This window comes from Protopterus annectens, chromosome 7.part0 (assembly GCF_019279795.1).
Source record: "Protopterus annectens isolate FY-2018-M chromosome 7.part0, PAN1.0, whole genome shotgun sequence".
Lineage (NCBI taxonomy): Eukaryota > Metazoa > Chordata > Ceratodontiformes > Protopteridae > Protopterus > Protopterus annectens.
The window spans coordinates 884,593,797-884,618,877 of NC_056739.1; the positions used below are offsets into that span (position 1 = coordinate 884,593,797).

At 36.1% G+C, this 25,081-nt stretch overlaps 1 protein-coding gene across 2 annotated transcripts in view; it reads right to left on the bottom strand.

The window, feature by feature from the left end:
- Nucleotides 1-25,081, bottom strand: part of RCN2 (reticulocalbin 2) — a 436,021-nt gene that overhangs the window by 387,519 nt on the left and 23,421 nt on the right. For both annotated transcript variants that reach the window (XM_044077463.1, XM_044077464.1), the window contains exon 2: nt 5,514-5,622. The gene's annotated coding sequence lies outside the window, so the exon portion shown is untranslated. The remainder of the gene's footprint in view (nt 1-5,513; nt 5,623-25,081) is intronic.

Below are 25,081 nucleotides of genomic sequence, written 5' to 3' on the forward strand. Positions count from 1 at the left end.
ACCCCAGACGCTCTGACGTCGGGGAAAGTGCGACATCAGCCGAGGCCAGACCCAGACTTTGGAATCCGGTCGACCGAAGGGCTGCCTGAGGCAGGACAACCCATATGTGATGACTGCAGATGCATCCTTGAAGGACATCTTTGCTTTATAAAAAGTGGATAATGTTGTTTTGGCAACATTTTAAATGCGAGGGGTATATACTACTTTAAGACTCTCTGGCATCTTTTTTATTCATTAGGGTATTTAAATGGAAGGTCATGGTGTCTGCTTATTTCACTTGAAGCCCTGCATTGTGTCAGGGTGAAAGCGCTTGTGTGTTAACCTTTTTACAATAAATTATTTTCCCCCCTCCATCCCCTGCCCTGACTCATATTACCCAAAGCATTTCAAGTATGAAGGAAACCTGAAACATAATCATATTAATTGTAAAATGTGCATATCTTCCTAATTGTTGCTACAGCTATTAACTGCTACTGCATAGTCTTTTTGATATATTGTTACTTGCGTTCTGTTTTTGATATAAATAGGTTCATAGATTAGTACTAGGCTAACTGCCCTTGAGGGCCCTTTAAGCCTAGCCAATTAACCCATGTGAGGATTAAATCCTGCACCTTGTGTCTGTAAGGCAAATATCTTAACCATTATGCCAACCTATGCACAGCTCTGTTTTTTATTCTTTGTGAATTATTTCATCGTGGCAGTACCTAAAAACAGTCAGTTGAGATCAGTGTACCACTCCTGTAATTAAATGAAAAATAAAGTATTATAAAACATCTATTAAACTGCAAGCATTCCAAACAAAAGGACTGAAAAGAAATTCTCTGATTTAATATGAGGAAATATAAATGATTTGAAACAAGTGAATTTAACTACTTGCTGTGATGTCGCACCTCTCTTTACCCAGAGCCAGTAATCAAGGAGCCTCACTCCTCACCACTGACACCAGTGACAGGCAGTCACTAAAACCAGAAGGAATGGATTTACACAGTATTTCAGATGCAGCTCTCTGCATCAAGCACAATTTCCCCCAAGAACACATAGGGAACACAAGACCCACCTTGGAGCACTGTGTCCCAGTTGCAAGTATCTGACACACACACACACACACACACACACACACACACACACACACACACGGGAAAGGCTGACACAGATTTACCAGTTTTGTACTCTCTGTACAGAACACAGGGTAGATTGCTGCCATCAGCCAAATACTGTAAGGCTCTTACAAAGGGGTAACCAATTATACTGTGTCAAACACTGATAAAAATGGCAGAGTGTGGCTGAAGTAGTAAGGCTTTTAGGAGTGGCCACAGTGACACTGAAATAAACACAGGCACTTTCAAGATATTAAAAATGTTAACTAAAAAAAACAGCCACAATGAAAAGGTATAAAAATATTAAATAATGAATAAAAATAGAAAAACATGAAAATACGCAATATTTAGTTACAATAAACATCACAGTTTTGAGTCACAGTAAATAAACTAATCTCACAGTACTTTTCCTAACTAAACAAGAGAGAAACTATCCCTAGTTAACTCACTATCACAAGGCAAGATGTACTGCAGAGATGCTCACTTCAACAAGGCAAGATGAGATACTCCACACATTGAACTGTACAACTATCAACTACTGAACAAATTAACTGTTATAACTGATGTAGATCTTTTTTATATCAGGTTCCAAAGAAAAACAAAAACAAACTGCTGCTGCCAGAGTTCCGTCCTGGTGTGAATGACCCGAGACGTACCTCCCTGGACTAGACATGGAGGAGCTCTCCGATCTTCTATCCCAGGCAGGTATGACCCTAACCCTGAGTAGCATCCTGCCATCACCCAGAATGATACCACAGTACAAGGACAAAATGATTGACTTCTACAATTGGCTAAGCTTCTGGTGTCATTCTAAGGGGATCCAGTATTTGTCTGCCTGGGACGAAATGATCGACAGTCCACGATGCTTTGCCAGAGATGGCCTGCACCTGTCGCCCTTAGGATTCCGGATACTGGCTAAGGCTCTTGCCACCCCTATAGTGCCTTTTTTAGGCAAGGTTCAAATGACAAACTCACCACCATAACAGGTACAAGCAAGCAAACTCTGAGGGTAATGCTACTCAACGCTAGAAGTCTAAACCTCAAAATGCACTCACTCGAGGCACTCCTTAAAATGGAGAACACTGACATCTGTGCAGTGACAGAGATCTGGTTCAAAGCTCCAGAGAGCACCCCTGCATTACCAGGCTTCAATTCATATCACACCTTTCGGCCACCTAACCCAGAAAGAAGCACTAAAGGCGGAGGCGTGTCCATATTCATTAAGGATATCCACACCTCCAGGCTAGTTGCACAGCATAATGCATCCGAGATTATCCAAGTGCACCTAACTCTGGGCAAGACCGCAATCCAAATTGTAGCTTGCTACAGACCCCCCACCATGCCCCAGGATTCACACTCCTCATTTCTTGATACACTGGAAAGTATTAGGGTACAACCCAACACCCTAATAATGGGCGATTTCAACTACCCCACCATTAACTGGGAAAACTACTCATGTACCAACTCTTTTGCTCAACGTTTTCTAGAATTCATAAATTCCAACGCCTTGGATCAACTTATTCACACCCCCACCAGGGGCAGCAATATCCTAGACCTAGTCATTACCAACATGGGAAACTGGTGTTCCACACCAGAGGTCAATTCCTCGTTGGTCAGATCAGACCACAAGCTAATCAGCCTAGACATCCACATCCCACCCCCAGCCCCAATTAGGGAAACCATCTTAAAAAAACTTCTCAAAAGCCAACTTCACACTTCTTAAGACAGAAGTGGCAAACTTCATGACACCCATGCAGACGGACAGTACAGGTATGACTGCCGAATCCTACACAAATGCACTTTATAAGCACTTACACGAGTGCATGGATCATGCTATCCCTAATAGAATCAAGATGTTATCCTCCAAAAAAAGGAAGCCAATCTGGTGGTCCTCTGCCATAAACAATCTCTACAACAGGAGAAAGAAACTGTTGCAAAAAAGAGTAAAATCCCATGACTGGAGGAACTCCCTGGTCAACCTCAGTAAGAAGCTGAGATCCCTCATAAAATCCTCCAAAGTTAGTTACGAAAACAAAATTGCCACGGACTCTAAAGACAACCACAAAGCATTCTATAGCTATGTCAAGAATCTCAATGGGAACACTCAGATCTGCTCTGAGTTACAGCATAATGGCACTAAATATACAGAACCAACTGATATTGCCAACATCCTAGCAGATAGGTTCAGTGCTAACTTTACCCCCCTCTCACCCCCTAGAGGGCCCATCTCTATACCGGAAGAATGCAAAGTTCCTATAATCATGGCTGCACAGGTAAAAAACACACTCTCCAAAGCCAAGAACACGGCATCCATGGGACCTGACAATATCCCAGGCTGCATTCTACACGAACTACAGAATGAACTGGCACCCTACCTAAGTACCATGTTCAATCATAGCTTCACCTCAGGCTTTGTACCCACTGAATCGCACACTGCGACAGTTATCCCACTCCACAAAGGGGGAGCCACGACAGACCCCGGGAACTACAGCCCCATTAGCCTGACGAGCCTGGTCTGCAAGGCCATGGAACATATCATCGTGGAACTCATAAACAAAGACATTGGTAACCTCCAAACTCTGGACCCTACTCAGTTTGGATTTATAAAAGGCAGAGCACGTCTCCTAAACCTGACTGACTTCTTTGAAGCAGTCACCAAAGCCATAGAGGAGGGTAAAATGGTTCACACAGCTTATCTAGATCTCGCCAAGGCTTTAAACACCATCCCCACTCTGGAATTATAGATAAGCTCACTAAACTAGGTATAAATCCCTATGTCACAAGATGGGTTGCCAACTGGCTCATGGACAGAACCCACACTGTGAAAGTAGCAGATTCCAAATCTGACATCAGACCAGTGACAAGTGGAGTACCACAGGGTTCAGTCCTGGGTCCTCTCCTGTTTGGTATCTACTTCTCTGAAGTGCAGGCCAACACAGAAGGTCTTTGGCTAACAAAGTGTGCAGATGACTGCAAACTAGGAGCCATAATCGAAACTCCTAACGATGTGGACAAACTACAAAAGGGCCTCACTGAGACAGATACCTGGTGTCAAAGCCATGGCCTGAAGCTCAATGCCAAAAAGTGTACAGTCATCCCCTTTGGTAAAAACTCTGTACCCATGAACTACCACATAGCTGGTAGTCTACTTAATGCTGAAAATGTGATGAGACCTTGGGACACAGGTGGACAGTAGTCTCTCCTTTGATAATCACATCACCACAGTGGTCAGGAAATCCTTCTATGTGGCTCATCTCATCACAAAAGGATTCTCATCCAGAAAAAAAGAGGTCATTGTTCCCCTCTACTCATCACTCATTAGACCCATTATAGAGTACAACACCCCTTTTGGTATGTACCTCACAAGACATCTACAACAACTGGAAAGACCACAGAAATACCTCACAAAGAGGATTACTGGCCTCAAACAGATGCCCTATGCAGACCGTCTTAAAAAACTACAGCTTTACTCCATTGCATATCGCCTACTTAGGGGCGATCTTTGCCTAACATACAAAGCTATGTCAAACCCAGAGCTGTTGCACATGCTCCACTTAAAGAAATCCCAATCCCTCCGAGCTACACGCTCTAGGGACCTTAACATTGTCACCACAATAAACAGAACATGCTGGAGGGATAGATTCCTGTCACAGAGACTTCCCATACTCTGGAACAGACTACCTATCTATGTCAAACAGAGCTCCTCATTAGCACTCTTCAAGAAAAATCTTGATGATTGGATGGGAAATGGGAAATTCACCCCGGGAATCACTTCTATGGCTCTGCTCGACAGGGGCACAGGAAAATCATTTTCTTGGGTGGCGAAAGCCAGGGTACATTTTTTGGCTAGGCTTGTATGGGCCCTAGGGCCAATAGCCTAGTTCCTACCTATGAACTGGTTATAGAATTACATCACATCTAGTCACCTGACTGTGGCACAGTTCACATTCAGAACTCTGTTAAGATTCTGTTGCAGCATTTTTTAACATAAGCAACTTTTACAAATATATTTTAATACAAGCATCTGTAAATATTTAATGTGACAGTCAAATGACAAGATTATTTACAGAACTTCAGCCAGCCATGCGGGCATATGCCACACATGCACTGCCTCACTTCTCCTGACCCAGCTGGCAATATCTCACAATGTCACACTTGCATGTGTTGAAAACAACATTAAACCCATTGTCCCCTAATATCTGGAAAGAATGACCACTGACAAAGTAAAAGCACACTGATTTTATAGCATCATAGATACTCGATGTGTAACACCAGCAAGAAGAACATCAAGCAAGGGGAGGACATATTTCAGAAGAAACAGCTAAGACAGAGATCAAACATTCTGCAGCCAAAGTTCTACTTCTTTAAGGCTTTAGAATGCAGGTAATATCTTCTGCTGTATAAAGCCACACTTACCAGGTGATGTCTTACAATGAAGCTCTGCAGGACTGCATTCACTGCTCATCCTCAAGAACCTAACAAGTGAACAAGGCCATCTTCAAAATGGAGTGGGAAGAAGCTCCATCTACGAAGAAGAAAGATGCATGTCTATAACATGATGTACATATTTATTTTTTCAATTTAATTTATTAGTTGTGTAAGTGAACTATCCGTAGAATCTTCAGACATGAGCCAGCTCAGAAAAGCAGAGATAAATACAATCTATATGGACATTTTAGAGTAGTCAATTAAGCAGCATGTTTTTGGGAAATGAAAGGAAACCAGAGTACCTGGAGAAAACCCGCACATACACAGAACATGCTCACTCCACACAGTCAGTGACCAGAACTGAACCACAAACCAGAGACAGAGATATTACTTCTGTATCACTGTCCTTCTCTTTTGTGGATACCACTACACAATTACTGTTCAGTCACCTGTAAACTTCATTAGTGTTATTTAGTTTTTGGATACTTTAAGCCATTTATTAGTGATACAGTAATAATGATGAAGCAAAAACAGGATCTATACAATGTTTGCTATGACAATGAAATGGCTTGGAAGGAGTTAAAATCATAACATGCAAATGTACTCTTCAAGGTCAGTAAACTAGTACACTCTGTAAAGTATTTCTGTACAAACTTCAGAGCTAAAAGGTATGGATTAGCTTATGCACAGAATTTGGTACAATCATTTTAAATATATTAATATTTCAAGATATGAATCAGACTAATTTCTGGTGTACTGTGTCATAAGTATTTCATGAAACTTTTTCTAATGCCTATGTATGCATCAGCTACAGAACTAGTAAATATTACTTTCAACATGCTGAGTGATTCAGTCAGATGAGTTATCCACGACACAGAGGATACCCCCACACAACCTAAGAGCACAGCACTGATGCAGTACTTATTCCATGAGTCATACAGTGTGTGATGCTTAATATGTACAGGACATCCAAGGTGAATATCAAAGGGTATTATCTGCAGGACTGCATCAGAACAACAGAAGTGTCCAAGAAAGACACTGAAGTTGATGAACAGGTGCAAATGCTTTTTTTTTTTTTTTTTTTTTTTTACATCTGTCCTTGTGCTGACAGTACTGTCTAGTTAGGAAGACATGTTTACCACAACCATGCAGCATTGAGTGAGAGTACTATTCATGAATGTGTTTCACACAGGAAGTATTCAGATTTTACATTCAGATTTATTATTACTGTTTCTGAAGAACTAAGTGCATACAGGTTAGAGAAATTAATTTAATTTTCAGCTATGATGGATGATAAAAACAGATAACTAAGCATTATCTTAATATAACTCAGGAGCTGGATACACTTCTACATCATCAAATTAAACTGCATCTCCACAGGATAAGGATAAATACTGTATTAGTAGTGGGATGAACAACATGTTGTGGTACAAGGTACAAAATCTACCTGGACTTGTATCATTATGGAAGAACCCCAAAGCTCTGCTTTGGAGCCGGTTTTATTTAACGTGCTTTTTTCGAGACTTCTACATTTTCATACTTTTGAATGTCCAAACATAGCAATGACTGTAACACAGAAGCTGAAATACATAATCATTACATATACTAACATGGTACATGCATATTTAAACACACTGCAAGACTGGGCTGGGCTGGCCAAATGGGTCTAAAGGGCACTACAACAAAGATTAAGAAAGTAATATTTGGAATCGATAACAATGCTAATAAATTATTAGTGAATAAATGGCTAAAAACTATAAAACAAATTAAAGAATTATGCACCAAGACAAGTTAAAGAATTTGGCACTATAATGGGTTCTACACTTTCCATTAAGTCTTGTGTACTAGAGACACCACAGTATATTCCAGAAAACCAGCTATTATCAAAGTATTATTTATAACCATGTCTATCACAGAATATAATTGGTATTTACGTTCTCTGACATTGGGAAAAATTAAAATCTTGGAGGATGTACAAAGATGTTATACCAAAAGAATCCATGTTATTAACTATTTTTCCTATACAGATAAATTAAAATGTCTCAACTTGTACATTCCTGGTGCAAATACAGGAGGAGTAAATTATGCTTAGCATTTAAAGCAGCTCTAACCTGGAACTACAGGAGAATTAAAATCATCACAGGCTCTGCAATGCCTTGGTATGAAACAAAGAGGACCATGTTTTAAAATAAAATCTAATAAAACAGTAAAAAGAGACACATATGTTACCCAAATGATTCCTAGGTTATGGAACAAGTTACCAACTGACAGAAAACATTCTACTTCTTTATACTGGTTTAAAAAAAGATTAGACAAACACATGGGAAACAATAAGTATACTTCATGACTATGCAACTCTGCAATACTTATGGTCTGACCATTTGCTGTAATAAGATGAACTATGAACTATTAATAGCATGCACAAGGTTCTTGTACAAGCAAGTTAACACAAAATATATTTCAATTTATGAATCACTGTGAACATCAATAATAACGGTCACCATTATAAGAGGCAAAGTCAAAAGGATGGAAGACATCCTTTTGGAGTCATCCATGGCAGAAGACTCCCAAAACCACTGCAGCAGAAGGTTCACAGGGTAAAGCATTTATCTGAAAGAATAAGTATCAGAGATTTCAAGCCACACTCAAAGAAGTGCTTACATGGATCGTCCCAAGTTTTCCTTCTGTTTTGTAAATGATAATGGATCAAAGAGAAAATCTGAAAGAAAACTGAATGCCCTGACATATGAAGTCTATAAGCATAGCAGTATTCATGCGAGACCACTATGCATCTCATACCATGGTACTGAAGAATATTACACAAATGTAACCTTTAGAGTGTTCTCTGCAGTGGTACCTATGCAAAAAAAAAAAAAAAAAAAAAAATGCATGCAGTGGTAGAACAATGCTTGAAATTAAGGGTGATATGCGTCTGCCTCTCTCAACATTTCTGCAGGAGGTCCAAAGTAGGAAGACAAAGATCTACTAGCATGCATGTGTGGTGCTGAGGTTCATTAATTTAATCTACTACATAGCATGACATAATGAAGAGTACCAGAAGAAAGGGGGTAGATCACACAATTCAGCAAATAAATCATATTTGCTGCTATTAACAACATTAGTCTTGGTTAGTAAAACATTGTTCTAAAAATTTTTTTAAATCTATTCTGTTGGTATTACTAAAGCTTTGTTTGGTCTATACAAACACATCATTACACAATTCTAAATTTGCATGGTTTTAAAGGACAAAACCATCTACAGTAGACTCCTTATCTGGTCTCACTGGGACCAGACCTTACGCTGAATAAATGAATGACTGGTTAATCAGAAAAAGCATATAAAACAGCATTTATGGGTTATAAATCTGATAGAATAACAGGATTTGTATTAGTATGCATTTTTCTAAAGAATATGAAATCTAAAACTCAAATGTCTGTCATTATTTAGCCTAGAGGAGGCAGAAGTGCTCCTGTTTTCTGTTGTCTTTTGCTAGGGCTATGGCAGAAATTTGATGGCCTATGGTACTATTTTCCAGTTGAGAAGCACACATCAAAAATAACAGCATATGCAAATTATGGACACACCCAGTCTAAACCACAAACAGCTTAGAAAATAAATGTATTACTCCACCATGCCACCTCTTCATGCTTGTACAGCAAGTTATGAGCTGCCGTTTACAAACCTTTATAAAAAATGATCTCCTAGCAACTATTCTACTTCCTAACCGAACATTCTCTTCAGACTGGTATATGGGAAAGGAATTTGTATGCCAACATGCAACTATTACTCTGTCTCCAAACTAACATACTGTTCTTTTCAGAATGTAACTTCAAATGCATTTTATGTTTCTCCCACCTCTCCAGGCAATAAGATCTCTGAAAAGTAAACACATAGATCAAAGTATGATACTCACAAATCTCTCCTTACAATCACTCCAAATGAGCAGCATAGCCTGTAAACCAAACAGCACAAACACACAGTGAGGGGTTCTATGTCACACTTTATACATAACTCGGCTATCTTTTTGGCAGACTAATTTACATAGCAGAAATCTAACTTAGTGTACAAGTGCTGACAAACTATTTTTAATTCTTAAAAATCCATTCAAATCTTATAATTTAGGCATTAATTTACTTCCATAACTGTACACTCTATCATGCTACCATTCTATCCACATGAATACAGACAAAACCCAAAATTAATAACCCACTCAGTTAACCTGTTCCAGTTTCCCTGTGCACGAAACAGTACTTTCTAACATTCACTCTAAATGTTGTTTCTTCTTAATGCCAAAGGTTATTAATATTTAGGCACATACTTCACAACTGTCCAGATTTTCATGGAATGTCCAGATTTTTGCATCATATTTTTGGTCTGTTCCTCATAAAATGTGTGATTTTCTGGGAAATCACTGGGATGATCCAAGAACTGAAGTCACTAAATAATTATACAAATTTGTATTTCGGACTTCATGTCCTTCAGAAAAAAATTATTTTAAGACAAATCTTGTTATTTTAGCAACTTTCTAAGCTTATAAGAGCAATGTTTAAAATGTTGGCCTTTGGCCCCCTCCAATTCTGTCAGGCTTTATCCAGATTTCTTGCTCCAAGAGGTTGAGAGGTATGTTTGGGCATCTGGAGTTGTTTAGCCAGTCATCACTTAGGTAGTTAAAATTTTAATAAGTATTAATGTTCTTCCACTGATTTTTACATGTTGGAATTCCGTGAAAAAAAATTATGCTCTGTATGGAACAAATACAGTGCATTATAGGTCCCTATACTTAATAGTACTGATATACACTTTATGAACAACTTCTGGTCCAGAGTTGCTTTCTTGACTTCTTGCTTATTAATATTCCTTCATGAACACAGACAGAACACCTCTTATCCCACTGGATCTGCATCAGCAAAAGAAATGCATACCATGGAATCTGTGAAATGCATTTAACTAATAAAATTACTTCATACAAACAGAGACCTTTCCTTTTGATATTCTCTCCACTTTCAAATCCATATGTATCGCCATGTACATCTAAACTGAATATAAAAGAAAAATGATAAAAGCACCACTAATAAATGTTGGGTGTGTGACATCATTACAAGCTGATCAGTTTCTCTTTCTGCATCCCTCATGCTTGCCTCAGTACCTTCTGCAGTAAGTGCAAGTCTTTGGAATTCACAGACTGACCATCAATGATTAATATAACAGCTTGAATTTCTAACTTTATATCCAAATGATGTCTCTTATGCCACATGTGCATCCACTAAAAATACACCTTTAAGTGAGATATTACTAGTATTTTTTTTATTTTGATAGGCTACACGGAAGAAGTTTGCTCCCGATTGTCAAAGGTCATTCTGAACTTGGAAGGATTTCTTCAGTTTTTGGTTTCATCTTTGCACCCATATAGTATTCTTTGGGATTACCCTCTTAGTTATAATGTCTTGTAGGCCTGCACAGCCTTTTCCAGATTATTGTGGGAAAATGCTTATTTTATGTGCTTAATGATGATTAGATGTGTGAAAGCCGAGGTGGCATATGGTAGACCTACATCCACCCTGGTACACATCTTCCACTAATGGCCTGGATTTTTTTTTTTTTTATTGTAAATGACCTACTCTTGTAAAACAACCTCATGTCCAACATGCAATGAATATCTAAGTTTGTAGATGATCTTCTGGTGCATTCTTCTATTTTTGAGAAGGATGAAGTCTATTCATTTTCAGTTCAGGTCTTCGTCTCCCCACCCCCACCACACTGGGTAAACCCATTAAGCCTCCCTTACAGGGAAGCAAGTTGGCAAAAAATGTCAATCATTAATACCCCAACCCCCCATACAACTCCTCAGGGACCAACATACCTCTCCACTGTCCAGATTTTTTTGCTGAATGTCCAGATTTTTGCCACATATTTTTGGTCTGCTCTTTATAAAATTTTTAGTTTTCTGGCAAATCACTGAGGACTGAATAATGACTTACATTTCAGTTTTAGACTTTATATCCTTCAGAAAATGCATGCCAACACAAATCCTGTTATTTCGACTACTATTATTTTTGGCACTGTCCAGATTTATTGCACTAAGAAGTTGACAGGTATGGGGACCAGGTTTGCTAATCAAACACAGTTTCTCTCCCTTGTCAGGGCTCCACAGAGCCAGCAAATGTACTTTTTAGTATGCAGACTATTGCTTGGTTGGACCAATTCACCTTACCAGTATATTCTGTGTGAGGAACACATGCAACTTTCTTTGCCCAATCAATAGTTTTCCCATAATTTCTGTTACCTCACTAGTGAAATCTGGCCCCTCAGTCACATTTGAACTTTATGGTTAATCTCTACTGGCTAAGCATATGGTTGATAAAAGCAAGACTATTGTTTTTGCACTATTATCAGGGTAAGTAAGCATTCAAACCGCTTGCTAATAGTCAAATATGAACTCAAAATATGCAGTTATTAGGCAGTCCAATCAGTATGAATGTTAGACCAAGTTTTTCTTATTCCTCTCATCTGCAGAAGTGCCCTTTTGTCTAGAGGAAACCGTCTGGAGCCTGCAGCATGATTATATGTCCCTTCTGATATCATTGCTGCATCTGTGAAGCCAGTAAGCTAGTTAGCTAATTGTGTGCCTGCAGTGCTATAGTTCCTACAGGTAATATCCGATATGGTTTCTATGAGATGCCATCGGTCCTTAACAGGACTTTGCTTTTTAACACAAAGTTGTCTGTTTTCTGTTTGGTAACACGTGATCTTTAACGCAGGTCTGTTTTAGATCACTTACAGGAATATTATTTGTAAACTGAATGGTAGCACTCTTGCAGGGGGTATCAAACTCAAAATTAACAATTCCAAGTTTAAAATCAACGTTTTAATCAACACCAAGTAAAATCATTGAACGTTAAAACCATTCTCAAATGATAAGCGCTTTCGTCGCAGTACTTTTTGGGACTTTTTTATATATCAATTAGTTCATTGTGAAGATATAAATAGCCCATTAATGCAATCACATGACAAACATAAAAAGGTGATTTAAAGTAACAGAGGTCTCCAGAATAACAGCTCCTTTTCCTTTATTTAAGTAAAGACTTTAATTTCAGAATGCTAGAGATGGAAGTATTCTCATTCAACCCTGGGCAGCTTTCGGCCACATAGAAAAACGGGAACTGTCTTGGGAACTTGTTTAAGTGGTGATGCTAGGGTCCACCCTCTTGGGTTATGATTACCTTGTTCCACAATAATAAATTTGAAAGAATGGTCAGGGAATTCCAAAACGTGCTTTGCCATAAAGTTGTTCATACATCCTTTCCTTTAGAGACTGTTCTGTCTTCCCAATATAAAAACAGGAGGGGTCGGCCTATCCACCCCCATCACAAACTTGGGGAAAAAATCTTTTTACACTTCGCAGTTTGGTGTGCACAACAAGTCTCCTGAGGGTGGATCAACCAGTACTGATCCTAATAACAGTATACAAGCTACGGATGATTACACTGTACACGGCTATAACACCAATCCTTCAGATTGTTCTCCATTAAGACATTCAGAGAGGTTAAAACAAAAGTACAAGACCAACCAATTGAGAGAGAGAGGGGAGTATTCAGGTCCCTACCAGAACAAACAGGGAACCAGACAAGGATATCCTCATCTCAGACAGAACCAATGGAAGAACAGAGGATGGATACACCCTACACAATACCGGAATTAAGCCTTACTTTCAAGAGAAAATAGCTCTGATGTTGTAATGACGATGGAAACAGCTACGAAATCCCCAATCTGTAATTTGTTTACTAATGCTGACAAATATATTTTTGATGACACTCTCTGTTAGCAAAAGGTATGACCTTTATTCCTTCGCAACATGCTAATATTGCTCATACCTTAATCAACTTGAAATGCTTTGTCAGGATGTTACATTTTAAATTTAATTTTTAATAACACACCAGTTGCTGATGCACTTTGAATCTCAAGCATTTTCAACCTTCCCTCGAATCCAACCTTGCAGTTATTTAAAAAAATGTGCGACTTGGATATTAGAAACATAGTGGGCAAAAAGCAGCACTTCAACAACTTTAACTTCACAAACATGGAATTAAGGAACATTAAAAATACTGGTTTGAGGTCTACGAAACCTGACAAGGGAGTAGAACTATTGGTTATGACACAGGAACACTACAAAAAGTGGATGTTTTTCATCTCAGATGGCCGTATTTATATACATCTCTCTAAAAATGAAGTTTATCAGGCATACGGTAGGATCAGAAATCAACTCAACTACCTATTTATAGAAGGAAGGGTCTCCAAAGAAGAACTACATTACATATTATATCACCTCTTACACCTACCTTGTTTGGTATCCCAAAAATCCACAAGGACACTAACAATTCACTTATGCGCCCAATATTCGGCAGCAGGGGCTACGTTATGCAAGCCTGCACTAAAATGGTAGATTACAAGATAAGGGATATTCTAAAACATGAATTACAAGTGTGCAAAGACTTCTTGAAGTTAAGTGATATTGAATTCAATGGAAATGACATTCTAGTGACGATTGTTGTAAGGGACCTGTATACCGTGATCCCTCACGATGTAGGCTTAAACTGGTTTAGAGAATTTTTAGAAGAAAAAAAAATGACTGATACTGATTTAATTATACTCATGGTAGACCTACTTGACATTGTACATACTAACAATTATATTCTATTTGGTGGACAATATTACCATCAAACAAAAGATGTAGCTATGGGGGCAAATTGTGGTTCCATTTATGCAAATATTGGTAAGACGAAGTGGGAGAAATCCTTTATTTTGTAAGGACATTTCAAACAGTTACTCCAGTATTATACTAGATACCTTGATGATTTAATTATGGTATGGACTGACTCTAAGGAACTGTTTGAAGAATTCTTTAGGTTTATTAACTGAGTATAAAGTTTTTAAAGTTCATCTACCAGATGCATGACAAAAAGATTTCATATCTGGAGGTTACACTTGAGAAATATTTTACAAATGGTTATTTTTCAAAAATCTATCGAAACCCCACATATTCAAATACATTTTTACACTATTCTAGCACCCACCCTATGGCACACAAAAAAGTCAGTAGTCAAGGGACAATTTGTGGTGGCTGCTAGAATAGTCACTCATGAACAGGGCTTTCTAGAGGAATGTACTGTATTACAGTTGATGTTTCTAAGAAGAGGATATCCTGCTATTTTAGTGAGTAACATGAAGAATGAAATTATTAGTAAAAGAAGAAGGAGCTTTTAGGTACAGATTCTTACTTTGACTAATGTTGTGAACACCACCACTCCTCACAGAAACAACTTAAGGGACACAAACTTGTTCTCTTTTTTCCTTTATTACTAATTTTATTTTGGATAGTAAACGTGTTAGTTGGATTATGAATAAAAGTTGGGTACTGCTGAGGGAAGGAAATATTTTCCAACACACGTTTTCAGAAAAAGTGCACATAGTTTACAGGAAAGAAAAAAATTTAAAGAACATTTTAGAGTCAGTAGCAAGCATCAACCGAAGAGTAAACACCTTGAAACAAACAAATCTGGACACTGTTCCTTCTGTAAATACATCCTTACAGGATAAAAAAGTTTTCTACAAGAGAAAAAGTGTTTCAGCTCAAGGGTAAATTTAATTGTTGCAGTAGAGGAATTATGTATGCCATGATTTGTCAAGGCTGTTGCTGCTTTTATAATGGGAAGACAGAATGGTCTCTAAAGGAAAGGATGTATGAACATATTTACGACAACTGAAAAAATGAGATGACTAATGCACTGGTAAAACATGTGTTGGAATTCCTTCACTATTCTTTGAAATTTGTTATTGTGGAACAAGGGAATCTTAACCCAAGAGGTGGACCATGGCATTTCCACTTAGGAAAACAAACTGTACTGGCAACTCGTTTATAAGGCTGACAGTTGACCAGGGTTGAATAAGAATACTTCCATCCCCAGCATTCTGAAACTAAAATCTTTACAAAAGTAGCTGTTATACTGGGGACCTCTGTTACTTTAAATCACCTTTTTATGTTTATGTCATCTGATTGCATTAGTGGAATATTTAATTCTTCACAACAAACTAATTGTTATCTGAATAAGTCCGAAAAGTATTGAGATGAAACAGCTTATCTTTTATGAGAATGGTTTTAACATTCAACTTTTTAAATCAACACCAAGTAAAACAATTGATTTTAAACTTGGAATTGTTAATTTTTAGGTTACCACCCTCTGCAAGAGTGCTACCATTCAGTTTTAGTATGTTGTCGGTATTTGTTTTTTCTTGAGGAATATTATTTGGAGTATGTTGTTTGTACTTTTTTGTTTGGAGTATGTTGTTTGTACTGTTTTGTTTGGAGTATGTTGTTTGTACTTTTTTGTTTTTTCTGGAGGAATAGTATTTGTGTTGTGATCCTTGAGCAATCAATAAAAACTTCCTACCATCTGATTCTCTTGCTGCATTTTTACTAAGTTCAATCTGTTAATAGCAAGTTCAAGACATTCTCCTATTCCTGTCTTATTATTCTGAAGGGGAGCTCATGTATCATTGCTTGGACTGAAGTTCCTGGTTCTCCCATTTAAAGTATTCTTTATTTTTGTGATGGATAATGCTTTTTCCCCTCATCATTCTCTCTTTTTGGGGCCATTCTTTACTAAAGGCATGCCCACAAAATCAACAATGTCCCCTAGAGACATCTCCACACAGCAGCATGGAGATGCATGTCTAGGTTTCAATGAATAACCTCCCAGTACATGAACAGTTGTTTATCCATTAAAACATAGGGATACAGCCATAAACTAACCTTATGGTGATGTCACCAAATGATACATTGGACAGACATCAACATAAAGATAATGACAATTTTATTACAATGTTTTTTTTTAAAATGTCAACCAAATATGGAATAATGGGGATAACTAACACTGCTATAGACACCTTATGCTGCAGTACAAAAAGTCATTCCCAAATTGTTCAGGCACACTTAAAAGACAAATTCCTCAGCAACAGCACTGGTAAAGTTATCTATTTTGTCTGTTCCTTAAACTTTTGAATGTCCCTGGATCCTTCCCCAGTAAACTCAAACCGCAACTCTGCAGAGTCATGTCCCAAGTCATGACTGGCTCTGAATACAAAAAAAAAAAAAATTACCTCTGCAGCTGAGCATGCCGTTGACCAATCACCTTTGTAAAGGTATAAATGAGGTAACTTCTAATGTAATGCGTCTGTGCAAATCAAATTATCTTGCAAAGTGAAATTGACTGCTGTTTGTATAGCCACATACACAGTTGATGACAGAACATAACAATTAGCTTTACAACAAAGTTTTACTTGATGGGAGGGCATGGTTTGTTTCCATGCCAAACTACCCCAAAAGCCACAATGCCAGTTTCTATCCTGGCTACATGAGCAGCAAATATATCTTCTCTGTAGGCAGGTTTTTTAAATGTTTTTTTCATAACAGTAGTATATATCACTGAATACCAGTTCTTATTAATACTTTTTCATAAACTCACCAGAGTCTGTGCAGTAAAGAATTTTTAAATTTGCCAATTTGTGGGCAGTTGCAAGCTTTATTTCTAAAAGTTGGCCCTGGAGTGTTAAGGTCCAGACCACAGTCTGACTACTAGACACATACCATCCAAAAGCTTCTGGCTTCTCCGAAGGGCAAAAGGTTGATATTGTTTTCTACAGCATTCTTTTATAAATATCCATTCTGAATTACAGCATTGTTCCTACAGTGACGTGAGAAGGCCTTCTCACAAATAACTTTTTCTGCACCTGACTCAGCATTTTACTAGCATAGTCCCAAATTTGGTAATCATACTTTTGACAAAAGATAGCACTAATGCTGCTGTCAGTATACTCTACTGTCAAGCAAAAAATCCATGTGCATTTAGCATGCAGAATGTAAGATTCAGGTTATCCTTCAAAGCTTGCATGTTGTTTTTTTGTTTCTGTTTTTTGTCTTTTTGTTGATCTCTTCCAGCACCATGGTTCTGCATTTTCAGAAGAAGATATCCCAACTCTGCATAATCCTAAACAAATTGCTTGGATGCCTAGAGAGATTACAGATATCTAGGAAGTTGCACAGCTGTCTATGATTTTGTTTGGAGAAGGATACACTGAATTACCTCATTTTGTTACTCAGAGTGACAGCCATGTGGTTTAACTTCATAAGACTGGTGACTTACCTTGTTTTTGAGCTACAGCCCTTTATAGTGACAGACAACTTGGCCCCGATATTTTTACTTGGTTTAACACACTGGTTACCCTCCATGAGATGCTCTTTGAAAGTGACACATTTGATCAGCACACGATTCACATAAATCAAATATTGGCTTTCAACATTAGGCATAGTGTTGTACAAGATTACAGTATAATTTGCAAGTAAGTTTAAATATCTAAAGTGCACCTGTTCAAGGTATGCAACTTACTCAGAAAAGTGAAGGCCAGTTTGCACTAATCCTGGGGATATACTTTTATGATCAATATTCTATATGATGTGCCAGTTGCTATGAAATATTTTGCAACTTGAACCTTGGTCAAGCACTTGGTTAAACATCTCATAGGCCAATAAGGGGTGATTGACCTGTTGATTTAGCTTAACTTTCTGTAACTTATTGAGTCTCTACTAAATGCAGAGATTGGAACAGACCAGATGGAAGAATTATACAGAGAGTTGCCGGTCCTGTAATTCCCCTCTCAGTCAGAATATCCAAACTTTCCTGGATCTGTTCACAAGGTACCCATAGAAATATGTGCTGCCATATGTGCACTAAGCCTTTAGTGATGCAATTTGGCACCATGGTAAATCTTAAGTCACAGGTACTTCCTGCAAAACACATATTTGAAGTGACGTTTACACACTCCCCTTTTCTGCCTCACAGATGCAAGTTTGAACATCCTTTTTTAGCCAGATTCCAGAAATCTGGAATCAAAGTTCCACCTTGTCTCGGTCACATTAGAAACATTTTCAAAATAACTGCACACACTTCCTTAGGCTTTTTTTTTTTCATTTTATCAGGCAGTGCAAGGTAACCATTCACGTGAGGATGTTCCCTTTTGTCAGGAGAACAAATTTCTTACGAAAGGATTAACCCAAATGGCAGCAATTTTACTTACTCATTCACTTCAGTGTTTTGTATGGCATCTGCTAAGTCAATGGCAAAAGGGACTGCTAATATCAAAACAAAGATGGACAACCCTGTTACTGTGCCTTGCTCAAAATTAGCTTCTACAGTAATAAATTCTACTACTGGATGTACCAAAATATGGACTATACTGCCACATCTGTCACAGGAAGTATGACTAGCAATATTAAAGAACAAGTTCATAGCCACATCAGAAGATGGGATGTCCATCATTTCACTTCTCTCATGAACCAACATATTCTTACTAGATATAACAAAAAAATAAAATAAAATGTGTCAATTTGCTTACAAGTCCACTAACTCACCACTGTGAGCTCCTAAACAAATACCACTGGATATCATTGAGTAAGCCGGAGCAACCCTTCTGTATGATACCCTGCTGCATAAAACATTAATATTATAACACTGCCTACACCCCTGCATAGTTAATTACTGGTCAGGATCATACCTTTCAAATTCCACAGCAGAGAATTAGTAACAAAGTCCATGAAAATCACGGAAACTGGGCAAAAATCAGGAACATCTAATGAGCATAAATTAAGTGTATTCCTACACAATGTAATCGGAGTTAAAGAAACAAGCAGGACTCAGTTAAGTTTTATTTTTATTTAACTCTAGCAACCTATAGCTAAAATCACAATATCATAAATGTTACTGCCCCAAACAAAATGTTTCCCTTACATGAAAAGCAAAATCATAAATCATACTGCATTACTAGAAAAAGCTCTACATCAAAACACGTTATGTACATACAAAAAAAATTGCTACCTATCCAAAGTGGTATAGTAAGTAATCTAGTGTCCCTTCCCAAAGATAAAACACATAGCATGAAAACCTTGGTAGTACCTACGTCAAATTTCCTCCACTTAACCCACACACACACACACACACACACACACACACACACACACACACACACACACACACACACACACACACACTCACAGTTAAGCTGAGGAAGTGAAACTAGAGTCCCCAAATAAATATGTAATAAAAGAACCATCATTCTTTTTTGGATGGACCCCATAAAAAAATAAATAATTTAATATAGGAATCACAGGTAGTGGATATTAGTTATGCCTGGTCCTGCCAGTTTAATCTAGATCCTTGTTACTGCACTTTACACATCCTTTTTTTTAACCTTTTGGCCTTTTCATTCCACCATTCTCACCAGTCTGACAACACTGTAATGGTACTTCTACTCTACTGTATCTGATAAATAAAAATCCAATTAATTTGTATATTCACGTTTAAAGAGCATAAAATATTTTTTCCCTTTCCCACAACCTCTACTTTTACCCAGTAATCCTATCTACTGTCTTATACCTTTCTTACTGCCAACACCAATTGAATGTTGACTCCTGAACTTGCCTTAAAGCCTTCTACAGCTTCTATCAAATCTGTTTACTTTGAAAGACTCTCTTCTACTGATAAGATATAATTATTTGACTACAATGGGTGCTTCTATCAAATCTGTTTACTTTGAAAGACTCTCTTCTACTGATAAGATATAATTATTTGACTACAATGGGTTCATAACTATTACAGCATCAAGGGCTATACAGTCACATCTGAGTCTTTTTTGTTGTTTGTCTACTGCATTCAATGTGTATATTTGTCTGGCAATAAAATACCTGTGCAACTTTAAATGCCAATTATACTGGCATGAAATCTTTATGCAGCTTAGCAATGAACGCTTAAAAAAAAAATTACATACAACAAAAAAGTCAGAGAGTTGTAATAAACCAAAGCACAGCAGTAAGCACTTTAATTTTCATTAAGGACATCAGAGAAGTCCTTGCCGAAGACGAGAGAGACAAATAAACCCAAAACACAGTAACAAAGCTCCTTATTCTTCCTTTCAGGTTGTTTTTATTTCAGTGGTTATTACCACTGTCAACGCTCAGCAACAAATAGCATCAGTCATCTCGGCCTCTGTCATATGATCTACCTTAACTGATTAGTGATTGCAGTATAGCTGTGGCATGGTCATGTGTTTTAATTCACTTCATTAATCACAGAACTGTACCCATCAACTTGCCAGTGCTGACAACCTAATACTTGCCAAGTGAAATTACATAATTTAGCCTGCCATATGCAAAATCACAATCTAATCTAAAATAATAGCTCGAGATGAGAGGCAGATACAGCCACTCGCTGCTACACTATAAAGCACACCTGAAATCAGAAAAGATTAGAATCAGAAAGCAGATAAACCAAGTTGCGGACTAAATCAAAAAAAAAAAAACACACTTCACAGATGTATAGCTGGGCTCACTGCCTCAGCCTCTCTTCTAGTATCAATCCTAGTCTGTGGGATTCAGAACTGGTGACAAGCAAATTGTGGTGCAAGAACACAATACGAGTATCTGCTGTTTAATTCCAGACATCCTGAATAAATCAGGGCACTTGAGAGTCTTGGTCAGGTCCGCACTGTATTCCTTCAGAAAAAACAGTGATGATTCGCTTCTTTTAATAAGACCTCTAGATGGTCTACTGATACGTGAAAAGGCTTTTCAAAACTTGCACCATCTTCCTGGAATCATATACCTGAAAACATCCACGCATAGGAAACATTGTCTGCTTTCAAAACCAAACTAAAGGTTAGAATGTATGCAAAATGCATTACAGACAGCTAAATATCAGGTACTCAAATTTATAAGCATTCAAGGACTTGTTTTCAAACTGTATTATGAAGCGTTATTTGAAGAAGTGGGTCAAAATCCGCTACGAACAAACAATTTGTAAATATCCAAGGGGTATGAAATGGGTTTCTTATTCATGTGCTACATTAACCATACTGATGTGTGAATACCATATTGCACTCTTGTACTTTGTGGCATATATGAATATTCATTGCTTTTTCATCAGTTTTAGGTAACACTGCTCACTGTGTTTATATTACTGTTAATTTTTCTAATGTATGAGCCAAAGTCATGGCTGAAAAGGATCACTTGACCAGACTACTAACAAGGTAGAAGATATGAATCATTATGGTGCTGGATAAGCAGGGTGTGGAGTGTATTCTCAAACCTATGTCTTTTAATAGTTTTACTAGCATCAAGCAGCAGAGCGTGAGCTGGCATTTCTTGACCTTTATCTATAAAAGCCTTCAAATTGGATTATTTTACATTACTTGGAATCACTACAGTGACCTCAGCTTCTACAGGATTCAACAGCAGCATACCATGTCTTGACTTAAATTTCTGTGCAGTGCAGTCGCATTTTCTAGGATAGGATATTCCCTTGTTCATGATCACAAAGCATTATTAAAAATATTTACATACACTTACAAGAGCACAAGGATATCTACAACTAGACACAAATAGACACAGATGAGAATTTAGGTGTCTCAAAAACGGCAGAGGAGGCTGTACTTCGTCTTTTAAGCTTCTGGCAGTACAAAGATTCTATACTCCTTAACTTTCTCCAAAGGCAGAAACATTTTTACAACTGTGACTTCTTAACAAATGTTAAATTATACCTTATATGACACAGCTGACACTAATCATGCCATAAAGTTCAGGGCACCTTTACGTAACTGCAGACTTTCTGCTTTGATTACTTATTTCCTTCTGTCCAAAACATGGAAAGATAAGATCATTGGACTAATGAACTTTTTTTCTATCCTCAAGGGAGGACTGTGTCATTGCTGTGTCTGAATCAAGTCGCAAGTCCATTAGTGACTGCAGTATAGCTGTGGCATGGTCATGTGTTTTAATTCACTTTGTTAATCACAGATCTCTACCCATCAACTTGCCAGTGCCGACAAACTAATACTTGCCAAGTGAATTTACATAATTTAGCCTGTCATACGCAAAATCACAATCTAATCCAAAATAATAGCTAGAGATGAGAGGCAGATACAGCCACTCAGTGCTAAACTATAAAGCACACCTGAAATCAGAAAAGATTAGAATCAAAAAGCAGATGAACCAAGTTGGAGGAAGTTGCAGACCAAATCAAGGAAAAAAAAAAAAAAAAAAACACTTCACAGATGTGTAGATGGGCTCACTGCCTCAGCCTCTCTTCTAGTATCAATTCCATGTAATTTCACTTAGCAAGTATTAGGTTGTCGTCACTGGCAAGTTGTGGACTTACATCATTGAATGGCATTTACAATCTCACAAGTCTTATCCCTCTATGGGCAAGATTTTCAGAGATCACTAGTACTGATGCATCTTCTACAAAAGACTGTACAAATTCAGTTTAATCACAGAATCCTTATTTTCTGGGTAGCTAATTCTCCCTGCTTAGAAATTTTCAAACTTCTGCCAAATAAAATAAGATTATTCACCAGAGGCTACAAAATCCAATTTAATGAATAAACAAGCCTAAAAAATACCTTTCCTATCTCCCCCGATAGTTCCTCAATACTACCTTTATTATCTTCCTGTAGATTCCTCAAATGCCAGGCTTGTTAGTAGAATCCGATCAGCTTGACTATCCCAGAGGGGTTGGACAATAAGTAAGGATGGCAGCCCTAGTGGTAATACTGAGTTATGCATCTCATACTTTCAAAATTCTGAGATATCTACTGACAGGTATTCTCTGCCAGAATTGACTTGCATCGTTGCATGTCAGGCACTGGAGTGTACAAATGGGTAGGACATACAAATAAAACCCTATGGCCATGAGTGTGATACACTAGGACAACTCAATCTCTTCTTAGACAATGAAAGGGTTTTGGATTAGGTTGAGAGGGGTCAGAAGCATTTATTGAAATATCACAAAATTCTTAAGTTGGGGTTTTTTAATGGATTTTTTATTTTTAAAATTATTTTTTTAAATTTGTGGGTTTTTTATTGGATATAATAATTTTTTATTAAAAATTATTGTGTTTTGGGGTTTAAAGGTATTATAAAATTATATTATTATTTTATATTTTTGTTATAAGATTTAATAATTTGGTAAATATATTATAATTTACATTTTTGGGTGTTATGTAAATTAATAAAATTAATACTTGGTGGGGGTAAATATTAATATAAATTTGTGAAATAGATGTTAGTTAAATTTAATGAAATTGAAAAATTTAAGGGTTTGGTGGAAAATTGTGTGTGGGGGTTTTATTATTTTTATATTTTTATTATTTTTGGAAGTTTTGGTGTGAAATTGAATTGATAATATTAATATTTAAATTAAAGTTTTTTTGGGAATTTTAAGATATTATATATATTTTAAAAATGAAAAATTGTTTAATTAATATATTTATTTATTATATATTTTTGTTGTTTTAAATTTAAATAAAATAATTATTAAGGGTACAAATAATTTATATAAAAATAAAAATATTTTATTTGGTGGTTCAATATATTTATTATTTTTAATTAAATAGCTTTTATATAATCTTTTACTTATTTTGGGGGTTTGGGGTGTAAGATAATAGGGTTAATATATTATATTATATATAAAATTTGGATATTATAATATTTTTAAATTATTATTTATTAAAACCATAATTAAAATTAATAAAATAAAATTATAAAATATGTGTTTGGAAATCAATTCTTAAATAAAGGGTTTATTAAATCAAAATTATTAATATATACAAATTATTAAATATTTTTATAAATTATTAAATACACCTTAAAATGATTTTATTTAACAAAACATTATATATTAGATAATCAATATATATATATAACTATATATTTTTCATATATATATTTTATTATATATATATATATATATATATTTATATAAACATAAACCCACACACAAAAAATACATAAACAATTATAAAAACAAATTAATATTTTTTAAAAAAAAAAAGGTAGTTGATGAAATATTATATATATACACATTTTTTTCAAAAAATACAATATTAACATTTTTTCCCACTTAAATTTTATATATAATTTAAAAATATAAATAATAAATCCCTATATAAATTTTTAAAATTTTTATTTTTTTTTTACCAATATAATAAATTATTAGTTATTCCATTAAATATATTTTATATGTATACATATAATATATATTATATATATTATCTATATGTATATATATATATATATATATATATATATAAATATAAAATATATATAAAATATTTTATAAATATATATATATATATAATATACATATATTTTATATAATATAATATATATATATATATATACAATAAAATATATATATATATATATAATATATAAAATATATATAAATATATAACAAACACACAACATACATATACACACATACACATATACATACACACACACAACACACAAAAAACAAACACACATTCTATATATATTATATATAATCAATATATATATTATCATACATAATATATCACAAAAACATACATATTACACACATATTAATATATTATACACACACATAAAATATAAACACATATATATATATATATTCACATATAAATATATATAT